The sequence below is a fragment of the Poecilia reticulata genome, linkage group LG7 (genome assembly GCF_000633615.1).
Source record: "Poecilia reticulata strain Guanapo linkage group LG7, Guppy_female_1.0+MT, whole genome shotgun sequence".
In the NCBI taxonomy this organism is placed as follows: Eukaryota; Metazoa; Chordata; class Actinopteri; order Cyprinodontiformes; family Poeciliidae; genus Poecilia; species Poecilia reticulata.
Window position 1 is genome coordinate 816,091 of NC_024337.1, and position 21,737 is coordinate 837,827.

Consider the following 21,737-nt stretch of genomic DNA (forward strand, 5'->3'; position numbering starts at 1 on the left):
GTGTGTGTGTGTGTATTTTCTGCCCCTCATCCACCCACTTCCAAACATTTTGCCATCATTCGGGAGTCGCATCAACATGCGCTGACAGTTTTGTGTCACCTTATGAATTTTTGACTTGTGTGATGTGCGTAGGTGCGGGCTGATTTGGAAAGACTATGCGGGCAATGAGCCACTGGTCTGGCTGCCAAGCACACAGGGGAAAAAAAAAAGGAGGAGGAGGAATGAAAAAAATATCTTTAGGTGGTGTGTTTGTAGGGAGAGGGAAAATGGAAAGCTTTCCCTTTCGTATTCTGAACATACCTACTCATCCTCCACCTACCCCCCCTCCTCTCTTTCTACTTTCATCCCTCTCGGGGTTTGAGCTCAGGAGGATGAGTGAGAGTGAACTGATGTGGAGGAGATGCAATGCAAGGACATGTGAGAAATCTTTTTTTTTTTTTTTTTTAAGTACATGTGTCATAATGACACAGTTGCCCTGGGACTCCTTGATAAGGCTGAATCCCTGAGCATCACCTCCATTTTATAGCCGAGGCGTAACACCCAGAGCGACGGCGTTTGTCGTTGCGCCGACGACATCGTGACCACAGGGAACATTTGAGTTGCTGTTGCACCTGTGAGCGCAGAGAGGGGGGATTTTATTTTAAATAGAGGTTTTCAACCCCTAATGAGTCAGTGTCGGACTCGGGCAACAGCAGTGAGCTGTACACCCTCTGAGCTGCCTTTAACCCAATTACCTAGTTTATTCTTGGAGTTTGTATTATTCATTTGTTCTTAGAACATAGAAACTCCTCTTCATGCTGTGCTCTGATCAATCTTTTAATGTGTTATTTAGATATGTGGGTGCTGTATCTAATTTCCGTCAAAGGGACTTCAAGTTTGCCACTTCCCACGCACATATGAAGCGTGCAAATTATTAAAAGTGAAGATAGTGGAACTAAACATTTCATCAAAAATTCAGCTGTTCTTTTATGTTTAAATGTTGCTTTATTGAAGATTTCTTTAGCTAAATATATGTGTTGGATTGGACAAACCACCTTGCTCACATTTTGGGAAGCTTTTATTTAGGCTATAGGCTAAAGCAAGTGTGTGCATGCATGTGTACGGGGCTCAGGTGGTGCAGCGGGGGTCTCAAACCCCGACTGAGATGAGAGCCACAGAGAATCGACACAAACCCCGCTGCTCCTCACCCAGAGAGGCTGCAACAAACAAAGACGCGGGGAGGTGGAGGAGGCAGCACAGATATACATTTAGAACACGTCAATAGAAGCGCTTTAAGTTTATGTAGTCTGATAAACGCCCACAGGAGGCGTGCACCGTCATAACTGCTACTACAGGACGGAATGAAACCAACATTAAACCGAGAGCTTTTTATGCACAGCACTTTCAGAAATCTACGTTTAAGTACTGTTTAGAGGCCCGGTGGGAAGCGAAGTGCCGACCCAGCAATGTGAGAGCCAAGTTCTCTCCTGTTGAGCTGCTGTTGACTATGGGCTGCAAGGTACATTTGTGTTTCACAACAAAACATGAATATAATCTGATTTAGCTTCTGTTGGAATCTGATTATTTTGCAGAAGAGCAGTTCTCAGATTACATTGGACTTTTTTAATAAAATAGATGTAGTAAAGTTGCTCAATGTTAGGTTTCCTTACATGAATGCACATTTGATTACAAACTCAAGTTATATTTGGTTTGATATGCATTTATTAGCAAGCTCTGTGGCAGGTTATTATATTCAGATACTGGTTATTTGAAGTGCGAGAAGAAAAAAGTAGCTATAAAGTTAAAATAAAAACAAAAATGTTATGCTTATGGTAATATCCATTACTTTCATATCCATTCCTTTTTATGCCTTTGTGCACATGCAGAATCTACGTTATGCTGATCTTTTAGTTTTGGGAATAGTCTAACACTGAGTGTTACAACTACACCTTATTCTGTTTAGGTGACATCCTATTCATAATCAAAGGGGATCGATATCATGTTGGTCCACTCTCTGCAGTGAAAGCAGCTGTTCTTGGTAGGTTATCTACTAGGGTCACCAGTGAACTGCAGAAGCGCAAAATCTTACTAAGTACTTTTCATCTAGTTTCTTGTGCAAATATCTCGGTACACGAGAAATAAGACTAAGCTAACTTGCATACAACTTTTCACATTGTTTTTAAGTCAATAATTCCTTAATAATGATGAACATGTACTAGTTGCACTGGCATAATGTGGGAAAAATGCTATAAGTAAAAGAAATACCAGTGGAACTAGTACATTTTTTAATCAACATTTTGGAATTATTGACTTAAAATAAGTTTCTAGTTTCAGGGATGTATTTCAGTTAATCACAGAGCTAGATAAAGGTATCTAGGTAGGTAGGTCTACCTTAATGCATACCCTGACATGTCAGTGGTTTAGTCCACCTTTCTTTTTCCACGGTAGCTTCTTGAGAATGTTCCCAATTAGCAAAGTTTAGCAATAGCTGGGACTCCTCCATATTTTGTCTTGGTGTCTCTCTTTAAAGTTTCCCTACAGAACGTTGCTTTTAGCACTTAGTTCCATTCATAAACACTCTGGATGTGTTCAGATGCAAACCAGCGATGTTACATGTTTACATGGAAAGGTGTGTTTTTAAAAAATCTGTTCTCAGATTTCATAGCAAGTTTTATGTCCTCTATGCAATTAAACAGACTTATGCATAACTTGAGATTTTTTTAAAGCTAGACTTGTGGATATGAGAGAAAATACCTGTTTTAATCTAATCTTCTTTGACAGACAGAGAGAGATGATATCCTGTTGCAATAACCTTAACACTTCTAGTATGCAGTGTTCTATAGAACTTAAAGCCACTTTTTTCTGAGTGACAGATGGAGGTTTGAGGAGAAGAAGAGAGCAACAAACTACTGAGGTAGAGATGCTTTAAAGCTGCTGGCACGCAGATCAAACGGGGCAGGTCGACTCAAATAGTTCACCTTGTAAAGGGAAAAGACGGTTTTGATGGCGCACAGATGTGACGGGCGGCCGCGGATGGAGGCGACGTGCCACCTTGATCTCTAACCGTTGCTTCGTTAGCTAATGCAGGATCTTTTCTGATTGTAGTTAACACCTGCTTTAGGAGCTTTCATGGCGAGGCAGAGGCCATGTGGGCGGGTGGCTCCTCGTCCAAGTCCAAGCGGAGGAGAGATATTTCTGCCGTTTTGTCAGCAATTAAAAGAATTTCTTCAACCCAATTTTCCTCTGCTTCTGTGGAGCACGCAGCTTGTGTTTGGTGTCCCAATTGGCCAATTTCTGCCGTATGTTCTGTGCTGTCTGAGCAGCTGAGACAGAAAAATAATCAGTTTCTATACTGCATATATCAGGCTGTGAGTGTGTGTGTGTATGAGTGTATGCCTGACCTATATCTCAATAAGTAAGTAGAAAAAAGAATCCCTGAACGTCCTGTTTTTGCAGCATAAGTTAAGTCAGCTTGTCTTGTTTGTTGCATATGAACACATACACACGTCTTCTTTATACGCTTGTTCCCTTCTTGTACATTCAGAGTCAGAATTGCATCATTCTTTATTTTTTGCACATAGGTTTTAGATGCCGATCTCTCTTCTATTTTCTACTCTTGCAGTTGGATGTTTTGTCAGAAGTTAACAGAAAAAAAAAATCTCTTTTTGCTGCACTTTCATTATGAGTTCACAAAGGGTCACCTAAGTTGGAGTTGCTGCTTTAACTACAGTTTTATAAGTCCGATGCTGTGATTCCATCTGTAATTTTCCACACCAGGCTGATCTGAACCTTTCCATTGAATTTCTGGTTGTCCTGCTGGAAAGTGAAACTTATTTTTTTATGTTTTATTTATTTTTAAGGTTTTGTTGGCTCTAATGTCCATTATTTGAAAGTGGTCAGAAAGGAAAGTGAGTAATGAGAGAGGGGGAAAACATGTGGCAAAGATCATCAGGCTGGGAATCAAACCTGCAGCAGAGGCATTGAGGACTAAAGCCTCCTTATGTGGGTTGTGCTTAACTCCAGCACCACCACAGCATCCGTGGAAGGTGAAACCTTTGACAGGTTAACTTCCATTATTGCGTTGTGCTTCACTCAACCAATCTTTCCGTCCACTTTTCAAACCACTTCCTGGTCCATTATTAGGATTTTAGGTTTTTCATTTTCCTAGGAGAAAATATCCCAAATAAAATACATAGAGGTTTTTGGTTATAACCTGGAACATACATGTTAAATGTTAGAATGTATGAATACATTTGCAAGACTCTATTATTTAATGCCATGAAGAACATTACACCAGGGGCGGATCTAGAAAAATATTTATGGGGTGGCAAGAGGGTGGCAGGGGACTTTTTCAGGGGTGGCAGCATATATATATATATATATATATATATATATAATAGCAGTAGCTGTCAGGTTACATGTGTTGCATTCAATGTTGTCGGGGAAAACAGAGTTTCATGCGTTTAATGTCCGATTTGCCATAACTATTTATTGAATTCATTGTCGCTAGCTGGGGTGACAACAGGGGTGGCGAGGCTCTTGTTTGGGGTGGCAACTGCCACCCCTGCCACCCCGCTAGATCCGCCCCTGCATTACACTATACCCATTTACCTGCTGCAAGGATTAATTTTAACATGCTTCATTTTTTTGGGAGGCTGCAGTCTAAGAGAGAGCAAACTGTTTGAATGCTTGGAAGTAGGCTCAAAGTCCCACATTACACCTTGTGAAAAAAATGTAATTTTCCCCAATTCTTTCAAAAGAAATCACAAAAGCATTTGACCTGAGAGAGAAACCCGCCTTTGCTTCTGAAAGAACTGCAATATGCTTCAAGAAAATAATTTTATTCCACAGCGAAACGAGAGATTTAAAGACAATGGGATTTTTTTTCCTGTGTCAAAGTGGAGAAGAAATGACCATGAAGAGGGATTGGAGAGGTCCGTGAAGGTGAAAGGATTTGTGAAAAGCGGTAATATGTGTGCTGTCTTTGCTTGCTGCCAGAGCACAATGAAGAAGGGAGGTAAAGTGACCAGATGAAGGAGACTGAAGAAATTGGAACATTGGAAGGGTGAAGAGGTTAAATGGAAGGGTAGTGATATATTTGACTCTACAACCTTTTTTTGGCTTTTAGTTTTGGTCAATGTTTGCAGCATCATAAAGATGAAGACCAGAACATCATTGCATTTGTAAGCCTCAAAAAACAGTAAATAATAGGCCAGATTTGGAAACATTTAACAAATTCATTTAGGCTTTTCATATATTTAATAGTATCACATCCATTAGTACGATGATCTGTAAAAAAAAAACCCACTCCAAATTAGCTATGGAGACTTTTTTATTCTTCATCTTTTCATCAAGTCATTTCAACGCAAAAACTTTTACCTTCACGTAATATAACACGTATTTAAAATCTACCAACTCAGGAGACTGTTCAGCTTAACGATGCATTCACACCAAACACGTTTTGAGCATCAGGTGTGTCTGGTTTGCATCAAAAGTCTATGTGGAGGCACGTCAAGAGCTGCGCGATTTGAAGCGTTTATATTCATTAGCATTGAGCCCATGTGTTTTAGCTTCCTAAGCTGCATTTTCTTTTGAGTATCTTAGATGCAACCAGTAAAGAAAAACAGGGTGAAGCCAGTAGAGCAAAGAAGAAAACACGTCAAGTTAACAAACTGATAAATGGAAGAAGAAAAGGGAGTCAAAAGGGTGTCTTTAACCTTCAGAGTGAGAGGAAAAAGTTTTACTTTTATTATTATAATATTCTAGAAGTCATCTGCAACTTACAGTTATTCAGGAGGAAACAAAGGTAAGAAAATATATTGTGCTGTAATATTTTTACATTTTCATACACATTCCAGCCAGTTGGGACCTTACTGAAGGGCATGCAGTTTCTACAATACATCATTTTGGGTCAGGAACTCCCCTGACCCAAAAAAACATTTAAATGGAAATGTAAATGTAATCAATCTAAAGTTATTTAAGTGTTTGTTAAGGGACTTAAACAATGTAAGCATCCATTTTTTCTTTCTTGCTTGGTGTCTGTTGTATTCTTTTGTGAATAAGAGTTTGATTTAAGCGTCTACGCCACTGGCGTGTTCAGCCTCGAATAACCTGTACTGGAACCATCTTTTTGTTACCAGTGTTTTGGTTAATTTTTCAAAAAAGTTTTCAGGATGACTAATTGTGATCACATAATGAATAAAACACATTTACGGCCCTAAAAGCTGTGACAAAACTAAAACTCGTGAACAAGCAAATCCCAAGCAAAGAAAGGACACAGGAGGGCAGAAAGTACTTATAACTAAGGAATATGTCAGTGTATTTGCCAGGCTGCTGACAAAACCAATTTACCAGCTGCTGAAAAATATCAGGTCATCAATTTAATGTTTTAACCATTTTCAGAGATCCCTGTTGGCTCTGCTAGTAGGAGACCGCAGTAAAACGACGGGCAAGAACGCTGAGTCAGCTCCTATAGTGACACTCCCCTAATCATCACACACATGCTTCTACACACATCTCATTTTGTTAAGTGCTTAGTCATACAGTGTGTGTGTGTGTGTGTATATGAATGAGGGAGTTACTATAATGTTTTGCCAATGACTTTGTGCGTTGAGAAATGGGATCAGAGAGCCATATGTGATGCATATTGTTTTCCATGATCAGAGGCATTTCTCTCAGGTTCAGCGCTTTGCTGAAGGACGTAGCAGCTGCTGATCTAATGAAACATCTGCAGAGTAAGCAGATGTGATTTATTTTAGCCCATTTGATTGTTTTGGATTGTGATCAGGTAATTGATTTTGAAACAAACTGGCCGTCGATAGGGTTAGCGTGTCAGGACAATCGTGCTTCGGGAAGGGGTAGAGTGCAAGACTCTGGCAGGTGTCTGGCTTTAGCTTTGCTTTTATAGTTTTAGAGTGATTGCTGGAGTCCCTAAAAGTGAAGATCTGTCAGTCCAATTTCAGTTTTCTCCTCTTCATATTCATCTGGACTCTGCAGGAAGGAGGAGCCTCGCAAGAGACAAGATTGCTGCAGTTCTGATATAAATGCTTCCACTCATCAATAAAGCAAATCGCTAGGTCAAAAACATACTCCAATCCATTTTATAAGCTTGCAATGCTTGCAATGCTCTGTAAGCCAATATAAAGGCGACAGACAGGCAATTTACCCTTCGAGTAACACAAGGGGCTACAAGTGGACTTAAATTGGGGAGAAAGTGTTGCATTTCACTTTTTTGGTGAAAGCTGCAGTGACACAACCACAAGAAACCTTTGTTTAGCGAAATGACTTTACTGAATATCTTGTGTCTAATGGGACTGTTATGTACTTTCTGTTTTTCTGCCCATCTGTTTTTTTGTTCCTATTCTCAAGTAGTTTTAGTTGATACTGTGCCACTATTTGCTCTGCCCTCTCACCTATTTATTTTTTATCATTTTTTTCTTTTAGTCAAGAGTGTTGCTAGTTTTAAAAGAAACAAAAAACAAATGAATGAAAAGAAATCATTATGTTAAAATTAAAGATCCATAGAGAAATAAGCTACTGACTGAAACAGTTGTTTTCAGGTTGATTCAGATATTAGGTTCATCTGGTTCATCTAGACTGTGAAGGAGCGAGAAAGAGCATGATTTCATCATATAACAGGAAGGCTGAACATAGCATAGTTGCTTTGTTTAATCTTTTTGAAGCTTTAGCCTGGATCACCAAAGATGCTAGATTTTAAAATTTTGGGAGCAAATGTGGGGCTCTACATTTTTCCATTGGATTCATGTAGAAATTTATTTTTTTGCTGCAAATATAGGTTGCTAAAATTCATGAAAATTTTCATTTTCATTTTGCTTTAAAATAGCTCCACCCTGTTTTACACCAATTCTTTCTGCTAATAATACAAAGAGTTAATGACTGCTCATTTGTGGAAAGACTAAAAAATTGTATTTTAAATGTTGATCTTTCTTTTTTTTAGTTCTTGAAGCAAAACTGAAATCAGCCACATTTCGTAACTGCAAAAAAAAAGAAGAAAAAAAAGCTGAACAAAAAACTTGAGATCAGAAATCGTTCACAAAATTCTCTTAATTTACCCAAATACTTCCTCTGAATCTCTTCACTTCAAAGGAAATATTTTGACTTATGCTCTCAATTTTCTTGCATTTATCCACATCAGGTCCTCTTGAACAACAAGTCTCAAACTAATTCCATGCTGTGCTGTATGTGAACACTAAAACTCTTCAGGTTTAGTGTGGAATTCAGGCTAATGTGAATGTAAAGCAACATCAGTCCAACCCGTGTATGCCATAATGTTGTAAATCTTCAGGATGTTTGTCTGCAGAGTGCCGGTCACCACAGTTTTACAGGTGGAATGGTAAATGGTCCACACTTGTATAGAGCGTTTTAAATGCCATCCATGTACTACAAACCACTTTAGAAGGTGTTTCTCATTCACCCACTTTTACAGGGCTTTATTTTATGTTTTAGCATATTTCTGCATGCATATTTCCATTGTGGTTCTCTGAACCTTTATGACTAGGAACTTAATTATCCTGAACCCTCATTCTCTAGAGGGCTGTTTGTTGCATTTGTTTTTGTGCGCTGTGGTGTTGATGTAAATGATGTCTGCTGACGCTCAGAGGGTCGCCCGACTCGCTGCACCTGTACGTTAGCGGGTTTCCGAGTGTGAGGAAAAAAGTCTACCACAAAGATTTTCAGAAGAGATAAAGTCTCTCTCTTGCTCCTAATAGTCAAAATATGTCAAATTGTGTTTTAAATGAAATAAAGCAGACTGTAATTAAATTTAGATCATGTTATGTTACAAATTTTTCATTTAATAATTGAGAAACAAAGCTATAACTGACATGTTTAAATTAGTATTAGTATTTGTATTTAGCTTTGAGTGGATTACAATCTGTTGCTCTTCTGCAAGGACATATTTTCCTAAGCCTTGAGAGCATGTCTTGTGTCATCATTGTCTATTTGTTTTTATGGGTTGGATCCCGAGTGGTGATGACTGTCCCCTGTCGCTGTCGTTTGTCACACCCTGTGTGCCGAGTCCATTAGCCCTAATAGACGCACAAGCTAGCAAGAGTAGCTTGCCAGGGTAGCTACAACGGGACACAACGGCAACAAAAGTTGGACATTTTTCCATTTTCTTGTGCCGCGTTGCAAGTCTGCGTGTCCCAGCTGATGAGAGAAGTGCGATTTGAAGCCACATGTTGCGGGGCTAACGGGTTGGTCCCCATGAGCAGAACAGTCTCCGGCTCTGTGGCCCCGGCTCTTCTTCAGCTGCAGAGTTCTTTGTCCATCTCTATCTTGGCTCGAAGCTGCCTGAAGGATCCAACCAACGATTCCTCTGTTGCACCCACCTTATAAAGGGTTTATCCACCTTTTGGTGCGTTTGCATTGGCTAGCTTTGTTGCTGTGCCTGTCTCGTTGGCTGACTGCTTGGACAGATGATCTCATATCCATCACCCTGGAGACCTCATGACCTGATGTCTGTTTTAATGTCCCCAAGTTGCTCAACAGTCCTCCTACCTCTGTTTCCTGCCCAACCTTTTCTTAGAAAAGTTGAAGTTTAGCAATAAGGCCTTAGTCACCTCCGCTCTCCTATCAGTTCCTCTTTCCCCCTGACCTTTCACCTACCATCTACCTTCAACACAACATCAGTGACCTTTAATTACAGTTACAACATTTTACACCTTTTCAAGTTCAATGTCAAAATCACATTTATAACCTTTTTGATTTAACATTCATTTATAATGTTATAATAACCATAACTTATTAGTTACTCTTATTACAATCATAATGTGAGTTATTACAGATACTTCTGAATAGAAACCAAGAATACCCATTATTCTAATTATCTGATACCATGTTACAGTTTCTTGTTTYACCTTTAAGTACTTCCACAAGTGTRAGAGTAAGTGTAAATATTCTTATAATCAAACCAACATCAACCACTGGTTAAACCAATATTAATTATTGVCATAATKATAAGTCATTATTTTAAGTATTTTACTSTGGGTTTTATCCAATCTCTCAAAATGTTTAGATTTTATTCTTTAAAAACCTTTAATGCTTTAAAATAAGGAATGGTCTGAATTATTTTTAGCCTGATGCAAGATAGAAACTTCCGCTTTTCTTCAGGAAACCAGCTTCCTGTTTCATGACTCTCTTTCTGCCTGACTATGATTTTTTATGATTAAATAGAAAAAAGTWGAATTAAAGCWAAGTTTGCAGGACACAATAACAACACACACAACCAGATTCATTTTATTACCGTCTGACTCTACTGTTGGGTCTTGATGTCACCTGTGTAATTAATTTTAAGGTAATTTTATTTATTATTACTATTAAACTAAAATCTCCAGCATGGGGAAGTGGGATGAGCTCGACTTTTCTCGACAACATCTACGTTCACGAGCAGAACATTTTACAGCTGCTTCGCTGCAGAATGGCTATCAGTCGTCATCTTACTGTGCAAGTTCTGCAGTAAATGAATGGAGAGGCAGCAACATCACCTCCTATGTGTTGTGGCCATCGAATTTAGTCTGATGCTGCGTTCAGACCAAAGGTGATTTGAGCATCAGGAGTTTCTTGTTTTAGATGAGGATGTGATTCTGGGGTGCATTGAACAATGACGTTCATTTTCACTACTGCCTCACCAGAAACAGACCCCAGAAATGTCATCATTTCTGCTATTGATTAAAATACAGCCGCATCCCACTGAAATACCCTATGATTCAAATTTATTTCCTTCTTAACCCTTGTGTTTACAAATGGGGTCCAACCGACCTTACACCCATATTATTTGTATCAGTTGCCTCAGTCCTCGCACGCACAAGGGTTAAAATTCATTCAAGGTGATGTTAAAAAGGTTTTAAAAAGTCTTGAATTTGACTTACTGCTACCCTGACCATGCACACTGACTCTTACCTAGCGGCAGTTTAGAGAGGCCAATTAACCTAACAGTTGTGTTTTTGGACTGTGGGAGGAAGMCGGAGTTCCCTGGAGAGAACATTCAGACTCCATGCAGAAAAAGCCCATGTCGGGGATCAAACACTGCGAGGCACCATCAACCAGCAATTCCAGATTAAAAAAAGTCACAGATTTTAAGAGTCAAATAACCTCAGGGTGCTCTGGTTCTTCTGCGACTCTATTCATGAATCCACTTCCATTCAGTTTCCTCATCCATTTTGCCGATTAGACTCTGTGTTTGACTGTTTTATTCCTCCCGTCTCTCCGACTAGTACTGTTGGTTTTACAGATCTCAGCAGACTGACTTGTGGAGACTTTGCTGCAGGCAGCTCCTTCTCCTTAATGAGAGAAATGGAGCAGTTCCTCGCATTCATACACTTCCACACACATCTTGTGTGCATGCATGTGTGTGTGTGTGCTTCAAAGCTCTATGTGTCTTACGGCATCCAGTGAGAGTTTGTGTTTGTGGTGAAATTGCTCATGTGTGTTTAAGTCAGCATGTTTTGTGTGTGAGTGTAGCCAGGAGGTTTGTTTTTGAGCATTAGTGTATGTGTGTGTGTGTGTGTGTGTGTGTGTGTGTGTGTGTGTGTGTGTTTTTCATGCCTTACCCCTGCACTCACCGTTTCGAATTCTTTCCTCTTGTGAAACCGAGGAAGCAGCGCTGTGTATGTGGCGGTTCGACACAACATTTCATTTTCGCGCTGCGTGCTGATGTAGTCGACTGTGTTCTCCTGCAGGAACCCAGCTTCATCTTTCATTCTCCCAGTTCATGCATGCCTGCATCCGAGTCTTTTTCTCTGCACTTTAATCTGTAGTTCCCATGTGCGTCTTAACTAATAGGAAAGAAAAAACAAAAAAACCCACTTCCTTAATTAGTTTTGTTAGACATGATCTTTGTCGAAGAAAGACATGAGGAGATTTTTGGCTGTGGCTGAGTGTGAAAGTCAATGAATGCAGAGAATTGTTGCTTTTTTCACATTAAAGAGAAAGAGCTGCCTGCAGCAAAGCTTCCTCCAGTCGATCTGCGGAGATCTATAAAACCAACAGTACTTGTCAGAGAGAGGTGTTGGAGGGGAAAACCTCTCATATAGCGTGTATAGATTTCAGAACCAGATGCAGAAACTGAATGAAAAGTGGTAAATATTCAGAAGGAACTAATAAATCACCAAATAATTTATAACTGATTGAAAAAGATGACATTGGGGAATCTTAAATGTAAATTATGAGAGACCTTCTATGGAGTGATTTTATTTTTTGAGCTTTTTCATGTGCTAATTATTTGGAGTACTTGCCATTTTCAAATTTTTTAAACTTTCCGTACATGGCTTTTTCAGGAATGAAAAGAAGCTACCTGTTACAGAAGGCTTCATACAGACTGAATTGGTTTTTATCATGTGAGGTTTAAAATAACCCAGTCATGGTTGGTACATGTTTACTTTGGTTTAAAGCTGCAGTATATGTAACTTTTATTAAAAAAAAAAAGATAAGCATGATTCACAGCGCTAAGATTTGTTGTTTCTGACTGTATTTCTAAAAATAGTGCTAGGAGTATACAATACTGTCATGACTTGTTTATAGTTTTAACAAACGTAAAGAAAATATTTTATATGGTATTCCACATACTGCAGCTTGAATCTGCCATGTTGTATCATACTTTATAAAATTTAACTGGTCCAAACAGAAATTGGTACCAAAAATGATTCAAATGAAAGTGTAATTTGAATCATTGGTGAGGTTTGAGTACTTTATAAATTTTTTATCATAATAATTTATCTAAATACTGTGAAGAGAAATACACTGATGGCCAGTGGATAAGCACATTGGTGTGAAATGAATTGTTTATAGGTGGGAAATGTTGAAGGCAAAAATTCATACTGAGTTGATTTTAGTTTTGCTTAAAAGTTTTTGTAGTGTTTTACTTTTAGATACTTTTTTTTCCTTTGGCTGTTTATTAGGATTTTCTAATTGGTTCTTTTTAGCTGAAAATAATTAACCCTTTCAGACTGAACTCTTTTGTTTTGTTTGTGGGGTGAAGGTGGGTCGTTTCGGTCCACAGATCTGCTAAACACTTTGGTGTTAGATTGTGTTGGATAAATGATAGATGCAGTTTTCTACTTTGGAATAGAAACACTTTTTTCACATCACATGAGTCACATGATCAACAACCAGATGTTGTCATTGGTGCAAACCATGATGAAGAAAACAGGAAGTAGTTGATGATGGTGTGGCATGTTTTTTTGAGAAGGACAAACAGAAAGGGGCGGGGACGAACCACTGCACCTTATTTGGAAATGGGACCATTGCAATTCAGAAGTGAAGGGGGCGCTATTTCCTATACTTCAGTTGTTATTTTCTTTTGAAATCTGTGATATATTTTCACCTGCAGTAGCAGGCCCGAAAAGATGCGACTAAGGAGCAGATTTAGAAGTACACCGAAAGCTACAGAATTTGCTAAAAACTGTGAGCTGCCATGAAGTAAATAAAAGAGAGAATACAAATCAAATACATTCTGACAGTGGTACAGTGGTACAGTGGTCCGTCCCCGTCCCTTTCTGTTTGCTGCAGCGAGGTGTACTTGGTTTTGTTAGTGAATTATCATGTGAACAAACTTATTCACCTGTGATTTTAATTGCATTTCTTATTTAATGGAAACACCGCATTAGTGAAAATGATTTTTTTTTACATTAATGGAATATTGACAAAGTTTTGCACACATTTGTAATAAAACGACAGCTATAGAATTATAATTTTACAGAATAATTTACACTTGCTGTGAGAAAGCTTGTAGCAAATATTTGTGCCACACATCAAACAGAAATTCAAACTAATAATGCACAAAAAAGATAAATACTCCCAAACGTAACCTTCAAATTTAACCATGGCAGTGTCACAGAAAGCCACCATCTTTCCATAAATGAAAACAAACTGTTTGAATTGATCTACTATCCAAAGTGTTTTTCTCTAATTGACAAGACATAATTAGGATTTTGATTAAAAATCAATCTCCATGGGCCTTAAAAGAGACTCCTCTTTTCCCCGTTAGGGTGGCGTTTCGCCGGCTTTAGGTTGGGTACATCTGTGTCGGTGTCGGCGTGTGCGATGGGTTTGTTCGAGCTCTTGTTTGATGTTTGGCCGCCTCTTCTGCGGGGATTACTCTGGAGGCTGTGGCAGGAGAGAGGGGAACCATAAAAGCTTGAAAAGAGTGTGAATTGACCATAAAGCTGTGCCACACTGAAGGGATTAGCAGGGGTTAAACTGCAGCACTCGATAAAAAACTGTCATTTTCTCTGTCACACACTTAGCTCGCTGCTGTGTAGGCATGAATCAGACAGAAAGATGCAGAACCTACGTTCCACTTTCTGTGCAGATGTAGATATGTGTGGTTATGCCTATCATGGATGTTTGCATATTTGTACTTGTGGCTAGGACTCGTTTTACAGCTTTATCTAATAATGCAAAATGTGCTTTAAGTTTTCCTTTTCAAAGAGCGGCTCCGTCTCCCCTCCTTCCCTCCAGTTTTTGAGGCACAGTTTGAGTTCTGGAAATGATTAAAGCGCCAGACAGACCAATCAGATAAGGCTGCCGCAGCGGCCACAGAGGGTCACAGAGGGTGAGAGGTCAAATTCCTTCCTCTCTGGTTGGGACCGTTCTTCACACTGTTGCACTGTAAACTGTCACAGATGTGTGCACCAAATCCAAAACTTATCACACTTTAGCACACTCAAGTAATCATTGCAAGACTCATCGGTGATATCATCCTCCTTCAATCTTCTTGTCATTGTCCATTTTCATATTTTTTCAACAATGGAAGACAGAAAAGGGGTGGGGGTTCCTGGGGCGGAGCTTTTGTTGCTGCAGCTGTGTGCTTTTCAACCAAACGTAGATTTGCCAGGCTAAGCTACAACATGGTTAATGGAGAAATTAAATTTTYCTATTTCAGCATTTCTCGCACTTTCCTGACGCATTTTTTCCACATTCTGCAAGTCTGGAAAAAGAGGCTACAAGAGCAGAGCAGAAGCTTTAACACACACACTTCTAAACACACACATATGCGTAGTCACAACTTTTTTTTATTCCAGCTGTAGATTGACCTCTTAATACAGACACACTCAAACATGCATCAACCAGTCAGTTTGGTACGTTTTGCCTCATAGTGCTTTAGCAACAGACCATACATGTCAGGCAGCCAGATTGCTGGCAATGGTATGTTGATTATACGCCGCAGCTATAGCTGCTGATGTCTTGTTTATGTGAAACATGCGCCTGCTGGCGAAAGACTATGTCAGCTCCAATAACACGGTGAAGGAGATTACTACTTGAATGCAGCAGTTATATCAACTCAAACATCTGGCCCCCTCTCCGCCAGAGTGTGTGAGTTACAAAAGCGAGCATTACTTCACTCCAGAGGTCCTTTAGGAAAAGCAAGCAGGGCTAATGCAACGGGAGGGGGGGCGGCGGAGCCAGATTAACAGATTTTATCACTGGAAATAGGACTAGTTTTTGCACTCCACAGAGCTTTCCTCGTTTTTTACACACACACACCCCCACACGCACACCCCCCCGCACATACACACGCACGCACACACACACACACGCACACACACACACACGCACACCCCCACACGCACACCCCCACTCACACACACACAGGCATAATTAGTATTCCTGCACATTTATGTATTGTTTTTCCTTCTTTACTGATATATAATGTTTAATGAAAATTAAATTTGGTGGAATTTATTACATATTGGTGTTTGAAACTGTGGTTATAATTGTCTTTATTACAAGACTAGATTTTGTTTGCAATTCTGTTTTTGAACTTTTAATCAATCAGTCAAGTTTATTTGTATAGCACATATGGGGAGTTCAAAGTGCTTCATATAATAAAAACGCAAAATAAAATGTCATGAAAACAGCATACAAGTGACAATTGAGAAACTAGTGACAAACATTACATTTTGAACAGTGAATCATCAAAATTATCGATTGTTCCATTTATTATGGCTCAAAAGTAATTCTAACCAGGTGAGCTTTCATCTTGTTTCAGATTTATTGCAGTTTTCTGGAAGTTTCTTGCCGATATTTGGCGCATAGTAGCTGAATGCTGCTTTGACAGTTGGATGTGAAATGGGCCAAATTTAACCTGCTTTCCTGAATGAAACCAGCTTCAATTATTCTCAGATGTAATCAAAAATAAATCTGAATTAATGCCAATAAGCTTGAAAGAAAACAAAACCTACATAACCAGAAAGATGTCTATAAAGATTTTTTCTTATGATTCATGTGTTTTTTATTAGAACTGCTCTCTTTTGAATTCCTCTAAAATTAAAAACCTGCTCAGACACAACTTTTCTTTTTTATGTGCTTACAACTTAGAGTGGACATATTGTTACATGAGGCTATTTCTGTTTCCTTCTGCTAAATCCTTAATAAAAAATCTCCCAACAAAATGCAACTCTGGCTACCTGACAGAAGTATATTTAGACTGAAGCAGAATCCTTCCACACGACTGAAGGAAAAAAATATTCAACTGAATGTGTTAACACTTTCCCGGTGTTCTATGATGAGAGGGGAAAAAAAAACTTATGGGGTGAGACAAAAACAAGTAAACAAACTGAGCTAGTTAAATAGTTTGTCAGTGCCAAGCTCAGAGAACTGAGAAAAATGCATCATGATTGAAAACGGACCAAAAGATTTGAAACTTGGGACGGGAGGCTTTGACAAAAGCTATCACTTCTCTATCTCTGGCATCGGCAAAAGATCGACTTCATGTACCAAAGGTGGCCTCTTGCTCTGTGCCAGAACGTCCTGGCAAAATGAACAGCTTGTTTTTCCAGACTGCAGGTTTCGAAACAGGCGACGCCATTTCTCTCCGTCTAAATGGTTTTAGCTAGTTGCAAACTATCTCAGTTTCCAGCATATTTCTATTTCTGAACAAGTCAGCAGCTCGGCGAACTGAATGTGCCTCATAACCTTGTTTTCAATGGCTTTGATTAATATTAGGAGGGTCAACTGTAAAGACTAGTCACCATGACAACTCAAAGTTAATGATTTGCCTCTTGCAGTCTTTCCTACTTTTTTAGTCTAATATAATGGCCTAAAGTTGTGGTTGTTTGGCTTCAGGCTTAGCAGCTCAGTAAGCAATCTTTCTTCCCCATTTATGGCTTCTGCATGCCCGTATCTTTAACTCAAATTGGCTTCTTCGCTTTTCAGCAACTTGGATGAAATGATGAGTCTTGTTATCGACACGGAAGTGTCGATGCCAACTCAGAAATGGTGCTCATCATATGTTTGGCATGGGTTGCTATTTTTCTCAACTGGGATATGTTAGTTGCCAATACCATAACATTTCTACGGTTTAAGATCCTTTTACTGAAATGTGTGACTGATGTTTCAGTAAAATGATTGATTTAATGGAATAGAAACTATTAAGTGTTAAAAATCTGCCTTAATATTTCCAGTCGTAATGTTTTACATGTGCCATGGCCATTTTGGTTTGAAGTTGTTAAAGAAACTCACACTTTCCACGTCAGAAGTCTGACTTGAGTCGGTGATGTTTGTGACATCTAACTTAAAAGTGTTAATTAAAAATATTTTCAAAGTAAAGGTATGTCCAAGATACAACAGTATACAACTGATAATATACCACTGGTATATTTACTACTGATAATATACCAGTAGTAAAGAACTACTGGTATATTATCAATGTAGTAATCAAAACAGTTATGTTTTTAATAATAATAGTAATAATAATAATAGTGCATTTTATTTGACAGCACCTTTCAAAACACCCAAGAAAGCCACAGCCCACATGGGCCCTAAATGGACAAACCCATGTGGGCCCACCACCATATAGGGCCCATGTAGGACACATGTGGGCTTTGGCCCTACATGGGCAAACCCATGTGGGGCCATCGTGAAACCCACAGACAAACCCATATGGGACCCATATGGTCTGCCCTCCTTTTCCCCACATGGGGCCCACCTAGGCATACTGGCAGGGGTGATCCGCAGTCATGTCATTAAAGCGTTTCCTCTAAGCTGCTTTGCGAGATTCACAGCTGTATCTACGGCAGAGCGACGGATCTCATCAAACGAGCCTCTGGTCGGGTTTTGCGCTGCCTCTGGCCACAGTTTTTTTTTTTTTTTCCCAGCAGGCATTGAAAGTTTCTATTTCCATCTCCTGAGTGGCCAATCTGTATTAACCACCATAACTTTATTGGCACTCAGGTAGCGCGGAGACTGTTTTTACCAATCATATGGTCAATTAAGACGAAGAACACTGTGGGGGGAAAAAAAACTGCACAAAAAAATCTGCCAAGCAGCGACACCGTGAAAAGTGAACCGCGGTACAGCGAAGGTTCACTGTATATGAAATAATTTATAAAAAGCAACTGAGTAATTTGTAGAATGGCTGCATATCTGAGTTTATCTAGGTGAATCTGGGACTTCATTCTCATGCCTGGCCTCATAATGCCTCAGYATTGAAAAKGTGGATTTATTTAAATAAGACASTTTAGTTAAACATATGCGACACTTAACCTGCAGAACATAATATAAAAGTAAACTAAAAGTCAGTTTCAGCTGAATTTGGGTTCAGATAGATCAAGTAGAAACTGACAAGAACCGGATGAAATGACAAAAATGAAAACAAATTTATTTTCCAATATAAGATCAAAATGGTCCCACACTGAGGAAACATTTCCTTTGAAGCTGCTCCATAGATGACAATATAAAAGATCAAGAATTTGTTTGGCAAATGCTTTTGACAGATTCGCTTCCTTATAGACACAGTTTGGCATCCAGTGTCACTTCGAAACAGTTCCTGTATTGGTCATGTGACTTGCTGAAACCAATACGCGCACCGACACGGGTGTTGGTCTATGGGCCACCGACGCGCTGGACCCATCACTAGTCAGCTGTATCCAAGATATGGACCAGCATGGAATGGCTGTGAAAGCCAAGCGTACTGGTAGATCAAGAAAGACAAACAACTTAAGGCCATTTGTCTTGAAAACCGAAAAATTACAACTAAACAGATGAAGCATAAATGGGAGGAAGCTGGAGTGACCGAACTGTAAGAAATCGCCTAAAGGATATGGGATTTCAATACAGGAAAGCTAAACGAAAACCAGCATTGACACCTAAACACAAAAGATTAAGACTCAAATGGGCTAAGAAGAGGCAAACATGGACTGTGGATGACTGGATGAAAGTTATCTTCAGTGATGAGTCAAGAATATGCATTGGAGAAGGTGATGATGCTGGAACTTTTGTTTGGTGCCGTTCCAGTGAGATTTATGAAGAGGCCTGCCTGAAGAAAACAACCAAATTTCCACCCACAGTCCTTGATTATATGGTGATGCATGTCAGGCAAAGGCACTGGGGAGATGACTGTGGTTAATTCTTCTATCAATGTACAAGTTTACATTGACATATTGGACAGTTTTCTCATCCCTTCAATTGAACAGATGTTTGGAGATGACGAAATAATTTTCCAAGATGACAATGCATCATGCCATAGGGCAAAAACAGTGAAGGCATTCCTTGAAGAAAGACACATTCAGTCGATGTCATGGCCTGCAAATAGTCCAGATCTCAACCCAATTGAAAACCTGTGGTGGAGATTGAAAAAAATGGTCCACAAGAAGGCGCATAGTAGCTCAATGATTGCAAAGCTGATCTGGCAACTACTATCAAAGAGAGTTGGCACCAAATTGATGCAGAATACTGTCTGTCACTCATCAAGTCCATGCCTCAGAGACTGAAAGCCGTTATAAAAGCCAAAGGTGATGCAACTAAATACTAGTGATGTATTTTGAATGGTCTTTTGTTTATGTGTTTTTCATGATTCCACACTTTTTTCCTCAGAATTGAGTGATTCCATATTTATTTCGCTGTGCTTGGTCAATAAAAGTATCATTCACTGACTTCCACAATGTTTTCTCTTCATTTCTTTGAGTATTCCTGAAAGCCAACAAGTTTCACTTTGGAATGACCTTATTATTGTATCATATTTTTGATCCGAGTTTGTTTTACAGCATAAAATGTCTGAATGAGACTGATGATTCCATACTTTTTGCCAGGGGTTGTAGCAGCTCTTCTTTTAGTGGATCTCTGATCAGCTTCAAAAATGTACAACTTTATAACCACAAAGGAGACCAATCGGATTGACTGGAAACAACCTTGTGAACTCCTCTGATAATCTCCTCCCAGAGTCCTCGGGGGGGGCCGTTGTGTCCCCCAGGTTAGCGGGAAAACAACATGTTTACAGTATTAGATTGCTGCCTTCGAAGCAGATCCACTGAGACGCTGTCTGTCTCTGTCCGCCTGCGTCCCCCTGCCGGGCTTTTCTATGCTCTCACGCCCTCTCTGACCCTTGGGCCCAGGGGTGTCCCATCTGCATGCCTGAAGGAAAAGAAAAAGCACTGAGCCACAGTATCACAAGGACATGGACTGTAATATGGAATCACCTAATATTTATCCAGCAGCAGCAGGTTGTCGTCTTGTGGGTGAATAAAATCTGTAATCCTGTTATTTCACCATTAATACTGTTTTCATTTTCAAATGGACTCAGTGTGTGATCCATGCTGAGAGGTCAACATTAGGGAAACCTATACAATGTCTGTTTTTCCACTCTTTTCAGCAGCTGCAGTTACTTCTAAAAACATCTTTAGAGAGCATTTAGCTTTGACTCTAAGTTGGATAATCCTACTCTGTTGTTACGAGAGAAAGTCATCACATACGAGTACTTTAGCTGGATTTGTAATCACTGATAGTAATATAGTAACAGTAATATTCTTGTTTTTTAACAAAACAAGCCAAAACAATCAAATAGAAATCCCAGCATTTAACCAAAATTGTCTTCTGGGGCAGTTATTTCATTTTGACGTTCCAAAACACAGCCACTCGGACGTCTAACATATGCTGCTGCTTATTTATGAACCCCTTAAGGTGCAGGTCTGCCAAAATCTACACCGAGATCCTGCGCCTGGATGAAATATTGCTTAGAGGTTAACAAGAGCAAATCATGCACATCTCCAGATGCATTAGGAAAACACAACAAGCTGCAGAATTAACCTTCCAGCCCTCATAGATGAGTCAGTGAGTGGCTGAACGGTCTGGGTTAAAGAACAAGAGCAACTTCAAAGGAAGATTGTTGAGAAGTAAAATGTGTGTCAGCAGAAGGTGATTAGTTTGTTCAAGGCTGAGTTCAGAGTCTTCAGGAAATAAATGTATCTGAAATGGAAAGTCACAGGATGTGGAAACTTAATATTCATGTCTGGAGTTGAAGCCATCAGAAAACGCGTATTCTAGACCAAAGTTGGACGTCGTTCTTTTTTTTTTTTTAGATTTATGGTTACCTGTTTGATTTTGATTTTAATAGGTATTTATTTTGATCTTTACAATGTTTTTGTTAAAACAGTGTTTTCACTTTTTGTTTAAAGTAGAGCTCCATTAGCATTGGTATTCCCATGTTAGTAATTTTAAAGATGTCTGTATGGTTCCCATCGTATTGCTGATTGTGTGTGTTTGGTCTTATGGTATTTGCTACAGGATGTGACAATGAAGCAGCAGAGGGGGTGTGTAACTGAAGCAGAAAAGCAGTCAGCATTATGTGTTTGATTTTTCACTGTCTAAAATATCAGTAGATATCAGTTATTGCTCATAACAGCATTATTAACGTTGGTTAATAGTATCAACCCAAACTCACATCGGTGTGTCCCCAGTTTAAAGTAGTATTTAATTTCCTTGTCCAAAGTCAAGAAATACTTAAATAGGAATATATATATATA

The 21,737-nt window shown here is 39.2% G+C and overlaps 1 protein-coding gene across 2 annotated transcripts in view; it reads left to right on the top strand.

Annotated features, from left to right (window-relative positions):
- LOC103466867 (plexin-A1-like) overlaps nucleotides 1-21,737 on the top strand; it is a 331,178-nt gene that overhangs the window by 1,605 nt on the left and 307,836 nt on the right. The window lies entirely within an intron of this gene.